This window comes from Ambystoma mexicanum, chromosome 2q (genome assembly GCF_040938575.1).
Source record: "Ambystoma mexicanum isolate Mex_15411 chromosome 2q, UKY_AmexF1_1, whole genome shotgun sequence".
NCBI lineage: Eukaryota > Metazoa > Chordata > Amphibia > Caudata > Ambystomatidae > Ambystoma > Ambystoma mexicanum.
The window spans coordinates 511,441,301-511,454,905 of record NC_090924.1 but is presented as its reverse complement, the minus strand read 5'-3'; positions in this window follow the sequence as shown (position 1 = coordinate 511,454,905).

Sequence of the window (13,605 nt, the reverse complement as noted above, 5' to 3'; positions counted from 1 at the left end):
GGGTGGTGGGAGACATGAGTGGGGGCCTGGTGGAGGGTGCCCCTCGTGGCTGGGGGGTGGTGGGATACATGGGTGGGGGCCTGGTGGAGGGTGCCCCTGGTGGCTGGGGGGTGGGGTTGGTGGGAGACATGGGTGGGGGCCTGGTGGAGGCTGCCCCTGCACTGCTGGGGGGTGGGGGTGGTGGGAGACATGAGTGGGGGCCTGGTGGAGGCTGCCCCTGGTGGCTGGGGGGTGGGGGTGGTGGGATACATGGGTGGGGGCCTGGTGGAGGGTGCCCCTGGTGGCTGGGGGGTGGGGGTGGTGGGAGACATGAGTGGGGGCCTGGTGGAGGGTGCCCCTCGTGGCTGGGGGGTGGTGGGATACATGGGTGGGGGCCTGGTGGAGGGTGCCCCTGGTGGCTGGGGGGTGGGGTTGGTGGGAGACATGGGTGGGGGCCTGGTGGAGGCTGCCCCTGCACTGCTGGGGGGTGGGGGTGGTGGGAGACATGAGTGGGGGCCTGGTGGAGGGTGCCCCTGGTGGCTGGGGGGTGGGGGTGGTGGGAGACATGAGTGGGGGCCTGGTGGAGGGTGCCCCTGCACTGCTGGGGGGTGGGGGTGGTGGGAGACATGGGTGGGGGCCTGGTGGAGGGTGCCCCTGGTGGCTGGGGGGTGGGGGAGGTGGGAGACATGAGTGGGGGCCTGGTGGAGGCTGCCCCTGCACTGCTGGGGGGTGGGGGTGGTGGGAGACATGAGTGGGGGCCTGGTGGAGGCTGCCCCTGGTGGCTGGGGGGTGGGGGTGGTGGGAGACATGAGTGGGGGCCTGGTGGAGGGTGCCACTGCACTGCTGGGGGGTGGGGGTGGTGGGAGACATGGGTGGGGGCCTGGTGGAGGGTGCCCCTGGTGGCTGGGGGGTGGGGGAGGTGGGAGACATGAGTGGGGGCCTGGTGGAGGCTGCCCCTGCACTGCTGGGGGGGTGGGGGTGGTGGGAGACATGAGTGGGGGCCTGGTGGAGGGTGCCCCTGGTGGCTGGGGGGTGGGGGTGGTCGGAGACATGAGTGGGGGCATGGTGGAGGGTGCCCCTGGTGGCTGGCTGGGGGGTGGGGGTGGTGGGAGACATGAGTGGGGGCCTGGTGGAGGCTGCCCCTGGTGGCTGGGGGGTGGGGGTGGTGGGAGACATGAGTGGGGGCCTGGTGGAGGGTGCCCCTGCACTGCTGGGGGGTGGGGGTGGTGGGAGACATGAGTGGGGGCCTGGTGGAGGGTGCCCCTGCACTGCTGGGGGGTGGAGTGGTGGGAGACATGGGTGGGGGCCTGGTGGAGGGTGCCCCTGGTGGCTGGGGGGTGGGGGTGGTGGGAGACATGAGTGGGGGCCTGGTGGAGGCTGCCCCTGGTGGCTGGGGGGTGGGGGTGGTGGGATACATGGGTGGGGGCCTGGTGGAGGGTGCCCCTGGTGGCTGGGGGGTGGGGGTGGTGGGAGACATGGGTGGGGGCCTGGTGGAGGCTGCCCCTGCACTGCTGGGGGTGGGGGTGGTGGGAGACATGAGTGGGGCCTGGTGGAGGGTGCCCCTGGTGGCTGGGGGGTGGGGGTGGTGGGAGACATGAGTGGGGGCCTGGTGGAGGCTGCCCCTGGTGGCTGGGGGGTGAGGCTGGTGGGAGACATGAGTGGGGGCCTGGTGGAGGGTGCCCCTGGTGGCTGGGGGGTGGGGGTGGTGGGAGACATGAGTGGGGGCCTGGTGGAGGGTGCCCCTGCACTGCTGGGGGGTGGGGGTGGTGGGAGACATGAGTGGGGGCCTGGTGGAGGGTGCCACTGCACTGCTGGGGGGTGGGGGTGGTGGGAGACATGGGTGGGGGCCTGGTGGAGGGTGCCCCTGGTGGCTGGGGGGTGGGGGAGGTGGGAGACATGAGTGGGGGCCTGGTGGGAGACATGAGTGGGGGCCTGGTGGAGGCTGCCCCTGCACTGCTGGGGGGGTGGGGGTGGTGGGAGACATGAGTGGGGGCCTGGTGGAGGGTGCCCCTGGTGGCTGGGGGGTGGGGGTGGTCGGAGACATGAGTGGGGGCCTGGTGGAGGGTGCCCCTGGTGGCCGGGGGGTGGGGGTGGTGGGAGACATGAGTGGGGGCCTGGTGGAGGCTGCCCCTGGTGGCTGGGGGGTGGGGGTGGTGGGAGACATGAGTGGGGGCCTGGTGGAGGGTGCCCCTGCACTGCTGGGGGGTGGGGGTGGTAGGAGACATGAGTGGGGGCCTGGTGGAGGGTGCCCCTGCACTGCTGGGGGGTGGGGTGGTGGGAGACATGGGTGGGGGCCTGGTGGAGGGTGCCCCTGGTGGCTGGGGGTGGTGGGAGACATGAGTGGGGGCCTGGTGGAGGCTGCCCCTGGTGGCTGGGGGGTGGGGGTGGTGGGAGACATGAGTGGGGGCCTGGTGGAGGGTGCCCCTGCACTGCTGGGGGGTGAGGGTGGTGGGAGACATGGGTGGGGGCCTGGTGGAGGGTGCCCCTGGTGGCTTGGGGGTGGGGGTGGTGGGAGACATGGGTGGGGGCCTGGTGGAGGGTGCCCCTGCTCTGCTGGGGGGTGGGGGTGGTGGGATACATGGGTGGGGGCCTGGTGGAGGGTGCCCCTGGTGGCTGGGGGGTGGGGGTGGTGGTAGACATGAGTGGGGGCCTGGTGGAGGCTGCCCCTGCACTGCTGGGGGGTGGGAGTGCAGGGGACATGAGCAGGTGTGCAGGGTAGTCCCCTGTTTTGTGGGCTGCCTGCAGGGGCCGTGGAGGGTGTACAGGGAACACCTGTGAGGACCCACCCAGCCTAATCGCGTGTGTAACTTCCCACACACTCCTGTAATACACGTACCAAGCCAAATCGCGTGTGATAATTCCTGCGCACCCCTGTAATACACGTACCTGGCCAAATCGCATGTGAGAATTCCTGCGCACCCCTGTAATACACATACCTAGCCGAATCGCGTGTACAACTTCCTGTGTACCCCTGTAATACACGTACCCAGCCAAATTGCGTGTGATAATTCCCGCATACCCCTGTGATACACGTGCCCTGGCTAATCGCGTGTAAAACTTCACGCGTACCCCTGTAATACACGTACCCTGGCCAATCGCGTGTTAAACTTCCCGCCTACCCATGTAATACACATACCCTGGCTAATCGCCTGTATTACTTCACGCGTACCCCTGATATGCACGTTACCCGCTTTGCGCTCCTTGTTTGGCAGCCCTGTAAACTGGTCCAGGGTTAGCGCAGCCCTTTGCAATGATTTTGCTATTTTGATGGCTTTTCCTTGCGCGAGGGCGTTCTTGGGGGCGTTACTGGCGCTGCTGCAGGGTCGCTGCGATACTCTGCGCCACGGCTGGTTTGGGAGCCTAAAATCCATGAATACGCTGTGCGCGGAAATCGGTTTTAGCGCACGTGCCTGGCGCAGACAATCGCACGCGGACACGCTGCGCCAGCCGCTTGCGACACTTTTCTGCGAAATTCTATGAATTACCCTGTAAATAACACCATTATGGAACAAGACCCTCTGCTCACAAAAATATCCCCAGAAAACTCAGTATCACCTCTCCATTCTACTGAACCAAAACATCCAGTCTACAAATGGCTGTGCACATCAATGTGTAACATTGCCAAAAAAATCTTTCAAATCTTTACGCGAGATCCTCAATCAGTATGTAAAAAGCAAAGACACATTCAAAATGAAACTACTACAAAATATGGATGCCTGTCCAGTGTGCAAATACATAGGACTACAAAGACATTCATTAGACTGCATTTCAGGATCTATTTGCAAAAGCACCTTCCATCATATCAAAATGATATCAACACATCATTCAACTATAAGAAATCTGGTCCATAAACTCTACTATGCTAAAAGTCCTGCTTTAGCACTAGCCAATTTAAATAACAATCTTCTCCATGGTACAGCCAAACAACCAATCGAAGAAATAGATCCTATCCAGAGAAAATATTTTGGAAGTGAAAGCCACTTACAAAATGCAATAGGTTTTCAACAAACTAGCAACTACTGTACACATAGCAACCTTCTATTAAACACATACAAAAAAGAAATACTAAAGTTTAAAAGTACCTCCACTGAAGTACCAAACCGTGTGTGTGTGTTGCTGCAGGACTTTTTATAAAAGTAGCACAAAAACTGCAGACATAATATACAAAATAGAAGACTATGAAGATTCCAAATGGTTCCAATTAGCTCTCTACCTTGTAGTAGAAAACAAATAAGAAATGACTGACCCCTAAATACTTTGCAATTACTGCACTGCAAAACTTGATAACAACCAAACAACTTCACGTGCTATCAGAAATAACTTGGAATTATTCCCACTACCAAAACTCCTGCAACAACTATATGTATATGAGAGCATCATAATTCAAACAGTGCACCCATTTAAAGCAATTAAACCTTCAACCAAAAACAGCAAAATGTCCTCCTTCTGAAATAGTTAAAGGCATTCATGGCAAAGTAGTTAATTTACCATTAGATCTCAAAGAAAATGTACAAACTCTAGGAGTGCAACGTCCAAAAGATCAATCTTTAATTATCTTAGTAAATGGCTTACCTACAAAAGACAAAATAAAATGGCAACAACTCGTGGAGATACATAAGGTTAGACAAGCCCTGCAATATCTAAAAAACAACAATGAATACTACAAAGAAATTAATATTGAAGAAAACCTGAGAGAAACTATTGAAATAATTCAAGAGTCACCAGAAATTGGTCAATTTCAACTTCTAAATCCTGCTACAGAATCCAATATTTTAGACCATTATACAATTCATTCTTTACACTCTAAAGACACTACAGATGGTGCACTGGAAACAAACCAAACGCGACAAGCCAAAGGATCTCCAATCAGCATATGGGAAAAAAAGTATAGAAGCACGGGCCTTTCCTCTGCTCTTTCCTACTGGAAAAGGAGGGAGGTATGATGATAGACCCACACAGATAACAGCATCAGAACATCACTCTTTACGAATGTATTTTGACAACCACAGATTCTGATAAAACGTGCAATACGTAATCCACATTCTCTTTGAAAGTGAACTAGCAACTTTATGAGTTACACACACATTAAAATCAGGTACCCATTTTCAAAATATGTCTGCTATGCAATTATTACAAAAAGTGCAATAAAAAGATGAGTTTTTACAGTTTAGAATCACAAATCTTTTAGCAAACATGCGTGGGACAAAAGAATACTGGTTCCAACGTCACAGAGATGTATGCTGTATGATAAGAAACCTTGGCCCACCCACTTGGTTTGTTACGTTAAATTGAGCAGAATATGCATGGGAAGATTTACACAATTTCCTACGCATAGCAAACAAAAACAAAACAAGCATTGATATAAAAACACCAGGAGAAATCTGCTCTCTAGATCCTATAAATGTATCAAGCTACTTCCAGCTACTTCCATCATCGCTTCATTGCTATGCTACACTTTATTTGTACTAAGACTGTTCCTCCCCTCGGAGAAGTTCTACACTTCTTTTTGACAAAAGAATACCAAGCCAGAGGAGCACCACACATCCACATGCTATTATGGATTAAATATGCTCCTAAATCTCGTCAAGACAATGATGCCACTGTTTTGCAGTTCATCCAAAAATATGTCACTTGTGAAATCCCTTCACAGACAACACATAGGCCCTCATTACGACCCTGGCGGAAATTGACTGACCGGACCGCAACAGCGTAAATAGCGTTTCCGCCATAGCACGAAGGAGCAAAGTGCGGCCAATCACGACCCATCGGGCACGAGCATTACGCCATGGCGGAATCCGAAAGGCTGCGATGGCGGAAATGACCCCAAAACGGCCCTTACCGCCGCCGTACGCTGCACCAGGTGCAATACCGCCACCCATCTTAGCGGTCACCGTAATGAGCGGTCACCGTAACGAGCGTGCACCGCAAATTACGGCCACCGTAAATATACGGAAACGGAAGTAAAAGCATGTGGCCGGAACGGGAAACAGCACGCCGCACAACTATAAAATCCGAATCCCAACACAACCATAAAAAATCCGACCCTGACACACATCCCAACCCGTTAGCAACCCCAGTTAAAAAAATAAATATGGGAAAGGTAGCCAAGAAAGCGTGTGACCGCAAGCGGCAGGTACACTTCTCCCGAGAGGAACTGACCGTGCTCACCGAGACCCTACAGGAAAATTCCGCCGTCGTCTTCTCCAGTCAAATGACCAGGACGGCCCTTGCCAACAAGAAGGCCATATGGGTCCTGGTGGCACAGCGCGTAAGTGCGGTGGGGACAACACCCCGCACGCCACAGCAATGTCGCAAGCGGTGGGACGACCTGCGGATCCGCGTACGCAGCATACTTTCTGCGAACAGGAACATCGCCACAGCTACCGGGGGGGGTTCAGAGTCGCCCATCAAGTTGACCCCCTGGGAGGAAATCTGCGCCTCCACCATAGGAATGGAGAGCATAGAGGGAGTCGGAGGGATGGAGAAAGGAGTGCCGACATCCGGAGAATCAGGTAGGTTGGCCAAGAGAAACAATGCGAAATCCACAAACCACGAACATGTGCAGTACCATGTGACCCCATAGTGCAATACATACTTAGCCCTGACAGCGCCCTCTAAAAGTCAGAATGAACAAACAAATCAATCAAGAAGCCATAAACAACCCCTACATGTGCAGCATGCACCCCCTAACTGCAGGCAGCCAAATGAATGCATCCTCAATCCACACGAAAATGAGACCACCTCCAAGGCCCAGTCCCAAATCAGCCTCATGTACCACCCCAATGCATTTGATACGTTGCCATTCCGAATCCGACAGACCCATAACTAACGCTCGCCCCTCTTTACTCCACCACAGGGTCCGATACCAACGACGAGCTGCAGGACACCCCTACCAGCACGCCTGCAAAGAGGGCCAGGACCAACGTCCCAAGAGCCTCCACCTCAGGTGCAAGGATCAAGACACGGCAGCAGCAGGAATCAAGTGGCAGCACACTGGAGGGGACTGCAACAGGCACCCCAGCAGCCAGCAAGTCCACAACCCCAGCACCACAGGTCCCCCCAAAGAACGTATCTGATGGCACTGCCTCTGGTGGTAGCAGCACCATAGGTGACACAGCTGTCATGCCAGCATGCTCCGACACGGAAAACAGTGCTGGCGACGTAGGTACCATCCATGACCTTTCCCAATCCCCCTGCATGTTCCATCCCCTACACCATGACGAAACCACGCAGGGGCACCCTGAAGACGACGACTGGCCAACCCCCACAAGTCCTGTGCCAAGGCAACATGTGTTGAGCAGCCCCCCTGTCACACCACCGCAAATGTCCATGGCCCAGCAGAGGCAACAGTCCCTCGACCTGCTGATCGAGCAACAGCAGGAAGCGTCCACGCTACTCAAGGACCATGCAAATGAATGCGGGGGTTCCAGGGCAGCCATGGAAACATCCACCGAGACACTCAGGGCACAAATAGAGAAAAGTAGTGAGAGCCTCAGGGGAGAAATGGAGAGAAGCACCGAGAGCCTGAGAGCACAAATGGAGAAAAGCACCGAGAGCCTGAGGGGGGAACTGCATGCGACGTCCAAAGACGTCTGTGCTGAACTTGCTGCTGTGCGCCGTGTGCTCTCGGAGCTCTCACAAACCCTCAGAGACATGCATGGACGCGAGCAGGCAGAGACCTCATCCGTGGCAAGTTCCGTCCAGGGCAGCCCCCAACGCAGATCTGGCAGGAACCTGCGCTCCACGGGCAGGGGTGCCCCTGATACCCGTAGAGGGGGCTTGCAATAGCGTCTACCCACGGACAGCATGCATATCTGGACACTGGTGTTGGGGGGGGAGGTAGTAGGGTGGAGGGGGTGTGTTGGGCTTCACTGGGTGGCGGGTCCATAGGGTGTATAAATCAAATCACATCAACAATACAGCACCTCATTATCATCCAATGACATGTGTGGACATTGATATTTGCGTACGAGGCCTTCATAGGCGTACAGTCCACAATGTGCCTGTACTACACACACACAGTGCCACAGGTCCCCTTTCCGTGTAATAGGCACCATGCGTGGTTGCTAGAAGCATGCATCTATGATGCTCTGTCGGATTGCACGTGCATCCTGTGCCTCATGGACTCCTTGAGGTGCCTCCACATCCCCACCCTCATCATCATCATCATCTTCAGGTGCATGCAGTACAGCGTCAGGGGGCATGGGCACATTCCTACGTATGCACATGTTGTGCAGCATGACACATGCCATGACCATCTTAGAAACCTTCTCATGGCTGTATATGAGTGCCCCGCCAGACCTGCTGAGGCTGCGGAAACGAGCCTTCAGTAGGCCGAATGCCTGTTCAATGACCACACGGGTACGTGAGTGGGCATGGTTGTAGTCCTCCTCATGCTCGTTCTGTGGGTTCCGGATTGGTGTAAGGAGCCATCTCTTCAGTGGATACCCGGCATCACCTGTATGAGACGAATAAAGGGTGTCAGTGGAATGATAGTGCTTAGTAGTCCCCCCCCCCCCCTGCAAGGTCATTGACGCATCAAATGGGCCACGATGTCATGCATGGAATGAGACTCACCGAGTAGCCAGGATCTGTGCCCTGCGTGTCGCTCCATGTAGCGTGGTATTCTTGTGTTCCTCAGGACCATAGAATCATGGGTAGATCCTGGAAATCTGGCACAACAATGCGTAAATATCTTGTTGGAGTCACACACCATTTGCACATTGATTGAATGAAATTGTTTCCGGTTGCGGTACTGGACCTCCATGGCATGTGGGACAACCAATTCAACATGGGTGCAGTCGATGGCACCAATGCAACCCGGGATGCCGCCAAGTGCATGGAATCCCACTTTAGCGTTGGTAATCTCCTGGTACGTGCGTGGTAGTGTGATGTGGTCGTCGGCGTGCTTCAGGAGGGCATCGTGCACTTGGAAGAGTGTCCGTGAGAACAGTGGCTGTGAAATGCCATGCAACTGTCCCACTGTGTGCTGGTAGGTGCCTGTGGCCAGGAAGTGGAGTGCAGACACCACCTTCAGTAGGGGTGGGATGGCGGTTGGGCTATCTATCATGCTCACGAGGTCAGCATGTGTCATGTCCACAATGGCGATTATGGTGTCCCGGTCCAAACGGTAGAGGGTGTGGATCTGCTCAGCAGTGAGGTTGAACGGATCGGCTCGGAGGCGTGGGATTGCGGGCCGCCTGCGTGGTGGTAGTGGCAGTGCTTGTGGGCCTTGCTGACCCTGCCTTGCCCTCCTCCTCCTCCTCCTCCTCCGTCTCCCCTGTGCGCCCGGTTGTTGTACCTGTTGTTGTTCGTCGTCTTCTTGTAGTTGTAGCACTTGCAGTGCTATCTGGTACCCCAGGCCCAACATCGCTAGTCCTGCCGGTAGCATTTTGGAGTGGGAGTGGTTGTGGGAGGGGTTTGGGTCTGCAATATATGTGCTGTCGGCCTGTATGGCCTCCACCTGTGCTGATTGAATGAATCTGTGGCAGATGCAATCCCTTCTGGCCGAGCACGGCCCGCACGTAAGGCTGCATTTGGCCGCATGGCATCTTGGGATTGGAATCATGTATCAAATCCCGATGGCAGTGTGATGTACTTTGACTGATCTTCATGCTATGCTCCCATTGTTACACATGCTATGATTGCAGCCGCTTACATACCTGTGAAGAGTCAGTGGTATGTAGGGCTCGATCGATGGCCGACCCTCATGCAGCACAGTAACGTACTTCACCGACGGGCGTGGCGTCCCATTTGTGATTGCAGCCAGTTAGCATCATGACACACAGCCGCACTACATTGATGTAATTGTGAATGCAAGCGTTCACAGAAGCCTTTTCGACGTAATGTTGCAAGTGAGGAATTCGAAGGCCAGCATTTTGGGTTTTGAAGTAGCGGCGAGGATACGCCCACAGGTCTGGCTGGAAATGTAACGTTCTATTGTAGAATGTCCTTGGGACATGGCCCATAACGAGCAGGCAATGAATGATATGAATTGAAGGGGATGCGCAATAGCGTAGTGGACGATGAGGCAGGACGTTCCCAAATCCATCTTGCTTCACAACACTACAGATCCGGCCAGGGGCACAGTGGTTTTTGCGGACTGCATTACGCACAGACGCGATGGAAGTTTCACATATTATGTGAGTGAATATTCATGCGTTTTCATTGCGGGATGAGGGAATGATGTGTGGATGCATGGACTGATGAATCCGTTTAGGGTCTGCCATGTACATGGGTTTTTTGGTTCACTCCCCTTGCCCTGCGTTATGTGATGCAAGGCTGCCATAGTGGGACATACGTCTCTCTGCCCTTGTCGGATCCTCCCTGTCTCGACGCGCCTTCATACACTTGTGTCTAGGCACGTTACTAATCCCATGTCATGGGTTCTATCTTGACGGACGCATGCACAGTAACCGACGTTGCCAATAGTGTATTTAGCACGATTGGTTTCGTTGTGATTCGATACTGGATTAGGGGTGTGTATATTCCTTTGGAGTGGGCTAGCATGCATATGGGTGTGGATTTGGTGTGTTGAATGTAGATTGTAATGCATCATGAGTCCCGTAATGCATTCGGTTGATTTGTGTTTCTTTTGGGTGACAGGTATCTCCTGCCCTATTGCAGATGCCATCTCTACGCCACTCCTCCAGATGGTTTTTACTCTCGACTCCTGCAGCTTCGGGTGAATCAGTGGAGCACCATTTCGATCATATGGGACGATCGCCAATGGGCCACATGCCCTTACGCTGTACTGGTGGCTAGGTGCAACATTTCGGCCTTTCAGCTCGACTAGTGCCTGCCTCATGGGACGGACCTGCGGTTCTTGCCGCTTCCATGTTGCCTTTTGGAACGTTGATGTAAGCCCTGTGTGCCATGATGGTACAGGGCGTCACACAAGTGGAAGCCGGTCAATTATTGCAGATGCAGCCCTCGGTGATGATGGTTGTTTTGGTGGGATTTTGCAAATTGATGTGGGGCCTTTGTCATTTGGATGTGCATTTAAATTGTATTCCGATATTTGTCGTGTTGCGTTGTTCTTTGCAGGTGATGTGGCGATTTTCGCTTTGTGGCGGTATGTATTGCGTGTTGATCTGCTTTGTGTTCCGCCTTCTGAGTTGAGTTGTGTGGTACGGTACTGGCCGCGTTTGCCTACGTAGCACAGTATGGTCACGGATAGAGGCTGCCATTGTGTCTGTTTACATGATGTGCTGTTCAGGGGCGGGGGATTGGCTTTTGGCCGACTGGTGCCTGTCAGCCAGGTCGATTGGTGGAATGATGGGTTGTTCAGAATGTGGCTGGTCACAGGTGACTGTGTTTGCGTGCGTTTGTTGGAGGGGGACTGGGGTCATGTCCATTGGAATAGCTTCTGTATTGATGCCATCTGTGCCCTGCAGCTCCCATCGGCCCCTCTTGGGATGAGCCTGGCTGCTCAGTCACTCTGCCGACTTGTGTGGTACATGCTTCTGCTGATGGTTGGTTTGTTTACTGGCATGAGTACAGGGCTGGTGCAATCCCCCTCAGGATGCTGTTGTGGATGTTGCCTTGCGCTGGTGGCAAGCGATGGGGGACTACTGTTGTTTTGTGTCATGTGTTCTTGATTTTCATTTTGATGTGTTGTACCTTCACATGCCTGTGCTGCGTCAGTACGGCTATGGTGACATGCCGTACATGGATGCCCACTCACGGGGCGCTTTGAGCCCCTGCATGCTTTTCTACGTTGGCATGCATGGGTGAATCGTGGATTTCACTGGTTGCATAGTGTGAGTACATTGCGCCTGCCAGGAGTTGTGCAATGAGGCCAGGGAGTGGAGTACAGGCACTCAGTGGGCCATTTACGGTTGGTTCGCGTTGCCGTATTTCTCGCCATGGCGGAATGGTACTTTACGACGTGCTTGATGGCGTTCAGTACATGTCCGCTAGGGTCAGAATTCGCGTACCGTTGCGCCATGGCGGTGATTCCGGTTTTGCAAGGCGCGCGTGCGCGTACTTGGTGCAGTTAGCGTTGCCGTTCACTGCGGTGTCGCTAATGGCATCGTACTTTACGGTGACGGGTCATGATCGCAACGAGCGGTGTTCGATGGCGGTATTGCATTTCCGCCATCATTTTTCCATTTCCGCAAGGGTCGTAATGAGGCCCATAGTGACCTTCATGCACATAATTTTAAATTTCAAAGACACAAATGTGGGAAGTATTGTCTTTGCAAATATAAAAAAAAAGGGAAATACTACACCAAATGACACGTTGGTTTCTCTAGACCAGTTTCAGCAACAGGTCAAGTAAACAACTTCATCTCTTCAGTCAGACATAGTGTCAGAGGTAAACCATCTAAGAACACATATTACATAAAAAGTACAGAAGAATCAAAATACATCAATGATTACAATGCAATCATTCCACTCCTATGGAATGCAAACATAGATGTGCAGTACATTGCATACAATTCCACTGCAGTTGCACGATATGTCACAGCCTACTTAACCAAAGTAGAGAAAACAGAACTTTAGGACCTCTGGGATGACATATCATCTGACAAAACACTATCACAGAAATTGTACATTTTAGGCTTGACAATGCTCTCTCATAGAGAATGTGGCTGCTATGATGCTGCAGACCATTTAACCAGTACTGCCTTGTATGGAAAATCTGACAATATAGTATGGCTAACTCTTGGTCCTGCTAAGTCTAGAAAACGAGTTCTCAAATCATATGAGGACATAGAATCAATAGCCAAAAATGATCCCAACAGCCAAAACATTTTGAAAAACAATTTACTAGACACATAATACCCAAACAGGATTGCCACTTTGGAAACCATGTGTCTCTACCATGTAGCCCAAAACTTCACATACAAAAATAATATTAAACCAGATGAAAAGAAAGCTAAATACAGAGTTGTAAATTGTGAAGGCAGCTTAGTGAAACATACCAAACACAGCTTAATTAATCACTTCAAATTGTCATTAAAAAGTCCTCAACATAAAGAACTGTATTACATGTCCCTGCTACAACTTTTTAAACCATGGAGAAAAGAAGACAAGTTACTGGATACATATGACTGCTATGAAGACGATGCAAAGCAAATGAAAGCACTATAACAGACGTAAACTTTACATAGTACCAAATGATGTTGCACAATGAACAGCATCACGAAGAAGAACTGCAGGCCCAACTAGAAGTGGATACTCCTGACAGTAGTCAACCTTCTGTAACAGGACGCCAAGAACCACTTGGACAGCCACTAATAGCAAATGAGGCAGAATTAGCCATGACAGAAGTAGAAAAGGCCATGTGTCAGTATGAACAAGCCACAGAATACTTTGCTGTACCTAATTCACAACTGAACAATGAGCAGAGTGGCATTTTCCAAGAAATAACAAAACAAACTGAACATGGTGTGCAACATGAAAATAAAAACTGTACCTGCCAAGACTACAAACCTATACTGCTATGCGTGAGTAGTGAAGCTGGTTCAGGCAAAACAGTCTTAATCAAAATCATCAGCAAGTTCCTCCAACAATTGAAAAACAACAAACTGTCAGCTGTTGTAACTGCCCCCACAGGTTTAGCTGCCTACAACATAGGCGGTGTCACTTTACACCGATTACTACTCCTTCCAGTAGAAC